The following is a 7,675-nucleotide window of genomic DNA, read 5'->3' as shown; positions in this document are numbered from 1 at the left end:
AGAAAAATCAAGATTAGCTGTGCTTAATTTTTCCTTCATTTCCATCAAACTTGTAATATGACATTATATCAAACACCACATCACGAGGAATAGTGACCTTTGCTTCTAGATCCATACATCTCTATCCTTTCCTGTCATAGCCAACAAAAATACAACCCTTGGGCCAAGTTTTGTTCGATTATGTTTTAATACATGAACATAACAAACAGATCCAAAAACTGAAAAATATCTTACATTAGGTTTGCAATTGTACAATAACTCAAAAGGAGATGATTCTTTCCCCAACCATGGAGGTAAACGATTGATGACATAACAAGTCGCCTGAATAGCTGCAGCTTACAGCTCTCTTGGAAGACTCTTTGCATGTAGCCATAATATAGACATAGATGTTAGATGAGCTAACTTATGTTTGGTAATCCCATTTTGTTGTGGAGTTTCTGGACAAGTCATTTGACGCTGAATCCTATGTTGCCTGCAATAATTTAGAAATTGATAGGACATATATTCTCGTCCATTGTCGGTGCGCAAGCACTTTAGTAGCCCAAATCCTTATTCTGCATCCTGTTTGAACTGAATCAATTTGGAGAAAACCTCACTTTTGTGTTTCAAGAAATAAACCCAAGTGAACCGAGAAAAATCGTCCACAATGGCCATCACATAATGATAACCAGTGCAGCTAGGTGTTCTTGTTGGCTCCAAGACTTCTGAATGGGCCAAATGTAACATAGTAGATGCTCTATTTTTTGAATTTGGGAAAGAAAGACGAGGAGAATTTCCATATTGGCAACCGGGACAAACTACATCATGATGAATATCTTTAAAAACAGGAATACCATCAACAGGTTTCTTTGTGGATATTTTCTGTAGCATTTGATAACCAACATGGCCCAAATGAACATGCCTGCATTCTGACCTGCCTTTTCAACATTTGCATAACTTATAGACAATATGTATAATGATTCTTTTCATTTTCAGTAAACAAAATATCAACTTCAATATGCTTCACATTAGAAAGAACTTGCACATCATTTGGACCAAAAAGAGCATACCTTCCTGAATACGTTATTTGAGAAATTGAGGGAAGATTTTTCTTTTAGCCGGGAACATGATATAGGCCTTTAAGAAAGGCCTCCATCATTAGAGTTACCTTCTTTAAAAAGTCCTCCTTTCATTACAGGATGTAATGAATTATTAACTATCATACCTTTTTCCCACAACGCGGACGAACATCAAATAGTAGCACATCATTTCCCGTTGCATGATGAGAACACCCGGAATCAATAATCCATTCCTTGTTGTAGTCAATGAAAATATTTGCATCTGTAAGTGCGTTAGTATGATGCACAACAGAAGTTACAATGGTTGGTTGATCAATAACTTCAATGGCTAAGCACTTTTCCCAATCTGATTCTTCAAATTCGCTTTCATGTGCAACATTTGCTCCCATTTCCTTCTAATTACCACAACAATTTGATTTGATATGGCCTAATTTTCCACACTGATTACACACCACTTTCACCCAGCCATCACGCTTTATGTGTCCCAGCTTTGCACATCTATTATCGACATTTGAATTTTCCTTGAACTGCCCCTCAGTTTTGAACTAGTTTCTATTGCCTACAAAATGCTTTAAGGATGAATTCTTTTTCCCTTAGTCCTTGGATGTTCTTTACATCCTCTACTTAATGAAGTTGTTTGTTGCTGAATATTTGTTTCACTGGTATTTGCTGATTTGAGAGCAGATTTGCCAACTCAACGACACAAACTAGCATCACTCACAGGTTCCTCCGTATCTAATTCTGAAACATCAAAAAATAGGGCTTTGAGTTTTGAAAAATATTATTAAATTGAAAAGTTACCTTGAGTCATACCAGCAAGTTCATTCTCTAAATACTACAAAATCATCATGTTTTTTTGAGTGAATAATCTCTCAAGTGTCTCCCACACTTGCTTTGGCGACTTCTCATCACGAACATACTCGATGTACTCTTTACTAATCGATATTCACAAAGCAAATAAAGCTTTGCCACACTTTATCTTCCTTCTCCTCCTTAAATCAGCATTATGTGATGTATCCTCTGGAATTGCATCATCACCAGAGATAAGTTCCCACAATCCCGCCCTTGTAGATAAGCTTCCATGCATGGCTTCCAGTTACAATAATTCTTACCAACGAGCTTGTCTACATAGGCACTGCACCCACCATTCATCTTCTCTGGGTAATAGAATCAAACATTTGATTGGCAATCTGGCTCTAATACCATGTAACAAAGTATTACAGAAAATAAATATACCAGTGAAGCTGAAAAAAGGAACAGAGAAAAATAGAGTAGGAAACCAATAGGGATGCTCTTTCAATTGAGTTTTATTACTTGATGAAGAACTCAAAGAAAAAACAAAGAATGAAAAGAGTGCTGGTTGTATGTATCAACAGCATATAAGTGCAATTTACGGTGAGAAATTCTCCTAAAGTTCCTCAACTAATCAAACTGAAAGACCAATGCATTCCTAAACTTGTTCACCAAACAAAAGACCAATTCCACTAAACTTACTCCTAAACTTTTGAAAACAAATGACTTATTCAACATCTAGGGCGTGATTGATTCACCCAATTCCATTCCACCCAAAATGTAGTGTTTGATTCACAAGATTTTTGATGGAATTGGTTTCTAGATTTTATTGAAAGTTATGCTATTTCTTGATTTGATGAGAATTGGAATTCAGCATTTTTTTTTTTTTTCATTTTTTTAGGCAATGGAAACCAATTGTAAGAATTATTGTAAAAAAATATTTCTCTTTCATTGATAATTTTTATGTAAAACAAAACCAAATTAACATTAAAAAATAGATGATTTTCTTGAATTTTTTATTTATTATTATTATTATTATTTTTTGCTTTTTGGCGATGGAAACCAATGTCATCTCTAATATCAGTAAATTCTATCATTTTAATTAAAACAAAGTCAAACGAACATAAAAAAAAACACTTTTATTTCAACATTTTTTACGTGAAAAATTATACCAATCAAATACAATAATTTACAATTCCCAAAAAAAAAATTCTAGGCAATTCAATTCCCCGAAATTCGTTTTCCACCCATAGTCAATTCCATCTTTTCAATCAAACGGACCCTTAGATATGGCAGCAGTAAGTTGCACTAATTTGTAACACATTAAGAGTGTGTTTGATTGACATAAAAAATATTACCTAGAAAAGAAAATATTTTCCATCTTTTGTGGAAAATAAAAACCACCTCTACCCAAGAAAAATATTTTCCTTAAAAACAAGGAAAATTAGGCATATTTTCAAAAGTTGGAAAATATTTTCCATGGAAAAAAATAGCAATCAAACACTCCAAGTAAGAATTTGGGTGGAAAACTGATATTTTCCATGGAAAATAAATGTAATCAAACACACCCTAAAATTATAATTCATTTTTCTCTCTTTTTTATTGATTACTTATTCTCTAATAAAATAATTTTATACGTAAACACAAAATTTTTCTTCTTTTTTAACCCTAAATTCTCCAAAAAATTACTATTTCAAAATATACTTTTTCCAAATTCTAATTAAAATGAAGGCCAAACAAGAGAAATTTAAACTAAAATTGAAGTCCAACAATAAAATATTGAAGTTGGAATAAAAATAATTTTTGTAATACAATGAAATTACAAATTTCCCCATTGTGCAACGTCTCTTCCATTAGCTAAAAGCGTTAATGCCCCTAATGGACCAAAAATAGGACATCAAACTTTCGTACCAAAGGGTTACGCGTGACTTCTTTTATAATTTTTCTTATATATTAAAACTTTCATAAAAAATAAGAATCATATTATGGACGATTTTATCCAAATAATATTTAGAATCCGTTTGGCATGACTTTTGAAAAGTCAAAAGGAGATTTTGAAACACAAAAGTTGCATTTGCATCCGTTTGACTAATTTTATGATTTACGAAAATGTTTCCTTTAATTAGAATTTATTTTAAAGGAAGTTGAATTAATGTGATTTCCTTTAAAAGTACTTTCGAAGTAAGCTCTTTTAAAAATTAGTTTTTAAATATAAATTAAAGAAACTTATTTAGAAATTTTTTCTACAAAAAATAAAAGCAAAAAACTATATCAAACAGACCCTTAGAATATTTCAATAATATCTGTAGAATTAATAACAGATATATTATATTTTAATTGAACTCTTTTACAGAACTCTTCAATTCTATAAAATGTACCAATTGCTTGATGTATACAATGTATCAAGTCTTTTAGTGTAAATTAGTCTCAGTTAAACGTGTGTTGCACGTTATTTTAAAAATATGTTATAGGTGCTATAACGATAATATTTATAGATGTGCGAATAAAAAAAAAGTTATTACAAATTATTTATGTGGAAGGTACTTTTGATTCAAATTAAATAAAAATCAGATTATAAAAACAATTTATATAGTTGAAGAAAACGGTTAGAATAATCTCTCCATTTACCTTTTTAATCTGGACTGAACATCCAAAGAATATCACCATTTCTTCATATTTGCTTAATATGCATTTAATATATCAATTGAAATTATTTATTGTAAATACGCATTTACTATCCAATTAAGTCGAATGAATCTATCAAATGTACATTGATCACAGTTAAATAATTGACAAGATAATTCATCATAATATTGTTCAAATGATTAAGTAAATCAAATATATATTAAAAAACGAAAAGGTAATGAATTTGTCAAATATAGTTAAATAAATTAAATACATGTTAAAAATGAAAAAGTCAGGTAATCAATGTGTCAAATGTACATTCATCTTAACTAAATAATTTTACAAAAGTTCAAATGATTAATAAATGAAATAGATTTTGAAAATGAAAAGTATAGTATTATTGGAATAATTCAATACATATTAAGAAATGAAAAGTGAGGTATTATATAAGTAATTGAATTATAATAATAGAATCGTTCAAAAAACGATTCTCACTTGATGTAATATTTAATATATAAAGAATTGTGAAGAATGTTATAAAGATTTAGGAGACTAAAGAAAAATAAGTTGTCAATTTCTGTGACATTATACTTAGTAGTGTAAAATTTTTCATTCATTCAATAAGAAAGTTCAAATTGAACGATCAATGTGAAAGTTGGGAGGGACATAAATGTAACGCAATTGCCTGGTCACTGGGAGGGACATAAATGTAAGAAATTGCGTACTATTACTGTCGATGGGAGGAGGAAATAAATAGGTGAGTTTCACAATTTTCGTTTGTCATAAAAACGTGTACATGCATAAGATCAATAGTCTAATTGAATGGAAATCGTTCCTAGGCATGGCAATGGTACGAGCTAGAGAACTTGACTCGTCTACTCGAATTGAACTGAGCCGAAGTTGGGTGCAAGCTTTAGGCTGCAAAAAATGCAAGTAGCTTGAAATTTTTGTTGAGAAAGGGACAAGCTTGTGAGTTGGCTATTTTGAACTAGTCCTTGTTTGTTTCCAATTTTGTTGCCTCAATTTAATGGCTTTTACGATCGTTGCAAAACTTTCTATCTCACAATATGACCCATTTATTGAAAAAAAAAAAAAAGGTCAAAAAGGATATTTTTGCATCCAATAAGGGGAACCAGACAGGGGGCTAGTGTGATAAAGCAAATTCTACTTGACCTAATATAAGCGAGCCAACAAGATGAGCCTGAGTTCTCATTTTGATCAGGAACCTGCTCGTAGACCAACTAGCAAAGTCAGCTCGACCTATTGACATGGAAGCAACACTATTAGAGGCTGTCTCGTAGTGTTTTTTTTGTTGATTTTTAGCAATTATTCGACCGTTATCCACTAGCATATGAAACCTACGTTGATAGCAATGTTTGAAGATCTATTAGTGAAATACCTAAATTATCTATTCATTATGAACAATGATTTAACTGTTTAGGACAAAATAGTAATTCTACCCTAAATTGGTCTAATATTATGGCTGTCATCTCTGATTTCTTACCATAAATGCATATCAAACTGAAAAGCAGTGATCACACTCCACAAATTAAAATGAGAATTTCTACCAAAAATGTAAGCTTGAGAGTACGAATGTGCGCAATGTAGAGAAAATGTTGGGGCCATTGAGGGCAATTTAGTCAAAATAATATGCAAATAAAATTTGTCTAAATTTACAAACGTGTCGGAAAATAAGTGGCTGTAGTGGATTCGAAAGAGCCACAAAAATCCCCATGTCATCTTAGAGAATCCTTGCCTTTCTTTTTCACGCATAAATTTCCCCCGCCAGAAAAAATAAAATAAAATTTCTCACGCTTCTCTCGAAGAAGTTATCCCTCTCCCTGCCTTCAGGTAAACTGCCTGTTACAATTACACATTTTCCTTCTTATTATTTTTTTTCCTTCAAGTTTCGATTTATTTGTTGCGTATTGGTGTATATTCAGAAATTTACGAACAACTACCGGTTCGAATTCAGGTTTGATCTGAGAGATCCGGTTCATTTTCTGTGTTTTTCTTAATATTTATGATAATACATGTGAGAATTGTGAGTAATGTGTTAATATGAAATTTATGGAATTAAGAAACTGGTGATTCTATTTTTGAAATTGCTTAGGTTTTTTATAATCGGACTGTGAAAATATATCAAATGAGAATGTACTATAAATTGATGTTGAATTTACAATAGGAAAGATAAGAAGGCAGTAGCATGGTGGAGTTTGTTAGGTTGGTTTATTGTATTATTATGTGTATGCTTTCAGTATTACTTCGAATTTAACTGATTCTGCCATCTTGTGAATGTTATCTGGTGACTGAAGCACGTTAAATGGTCTGCTTTACTGGTGTTGGATAAGACAGTTCAAATGGGATCGAAGAACGTTAATTGTATGTTGATTACGTTGCAGTCGTTGTTTGATATGTTCAATTTGTGCATGGGTTTCAAACTTTGTGATATTTTGGTTATATCACATGTGAAAGACCTTTGATCTTTATTAATTGCTTATACAGTATTAAAGATTTGGCTGTAAATCTTTTGCACACTCATTGCCTGGAATATTTATTCTCAAGAGCCTTTAGGAATTGGAATGAAAAGTAATTTCATCTTTATTTTTATGCCACTCATTGTCATGTGAAAAAGAGTGTGTTGACAGCGATGTATACTATTAATTATCTTCTTAGGATTATGTTGTTAAAAGACGAGTATAGCGCCACAAACTAAGTGAACAGTCCCAATAACTCGTCCATATCGCTGGAGGTTTGGCGACCACTTCTAACTCCTAAACCCCTGTTGTGCGTCGAGTGATGTGGATATAGCTCGAAAGCTAAAATCAAATCTAGTTCTTACAATGTTTGTTTACGGATCAGAGATCATCAAGATTTCTGTATCACACACCACAAATCCCTCAACCACAAAGGTGGTTGTTCATCAGTCTAAAATCAAATCTTCACCCACTTGATTACACAAGAAAATCACCCAGATTTCTCACCTATCAAGGTAATTAGAAAACAAAGAAAAATTACCGACCAAAAAAAAGAAAACAAAGAAAAAGTAGAAGATGAATAGTAGAAAGAAGGTTTGACTGCAGTCCAGTGTCTTCTGTATCAAAGGAGGAGATTATAAGTCTTCTAGTGAAAACTTCCATCCAACGGATTAAAGGCCTCCACATGTACAACTCTGATCAATTTACCAAAAGATAAAATTG

At 31.9% G+C, this 7,675-nt stretch overlaps 1 long non-coding RNA gene across 1 annotated transcript; it reads right to left on the bottom strand.

Annotated features, from left to right (window-relative positions):
* Window positions 1-214: 214 nt before the first annotated feature.
* On the bottom strand, window positions 215-2,684 carry LOC111384895. Its single transcript, XR_002700977.1, has 2 exons — window positions 1,872-2,684; window positions 215-1,799 (listed from the first exon to the last, which is right to left on the bottom strand). It is a non-coding gene; the product is annotated as an uncharacterized LOC111384895 (long non-coding RNA).
* Window positions 2,685-7,675: the final 4,991 nt, after the last annotated feature.

This window comes from Olea europaea, unplaced genomic scaffold (genome assembly GCF_002742605.1).
Source record: "Olea europaea var. sylvestris unplaced genomic scaffold, O_europaea_v1 scaffold3040, whole genome shotgun sequence".
NCBI classification, from domain to species: Eukaryota; Viridiplantae; Streptophyta; class Magnoliopsida; order Lamiales; family Oleaceae; genus Olea; species Olea europaea.
The sequence above is the reverse complement of the archived record's forward strand: the minus strand, read 5'-3'. Positions and strand labels throughout refer to the sequence as shown.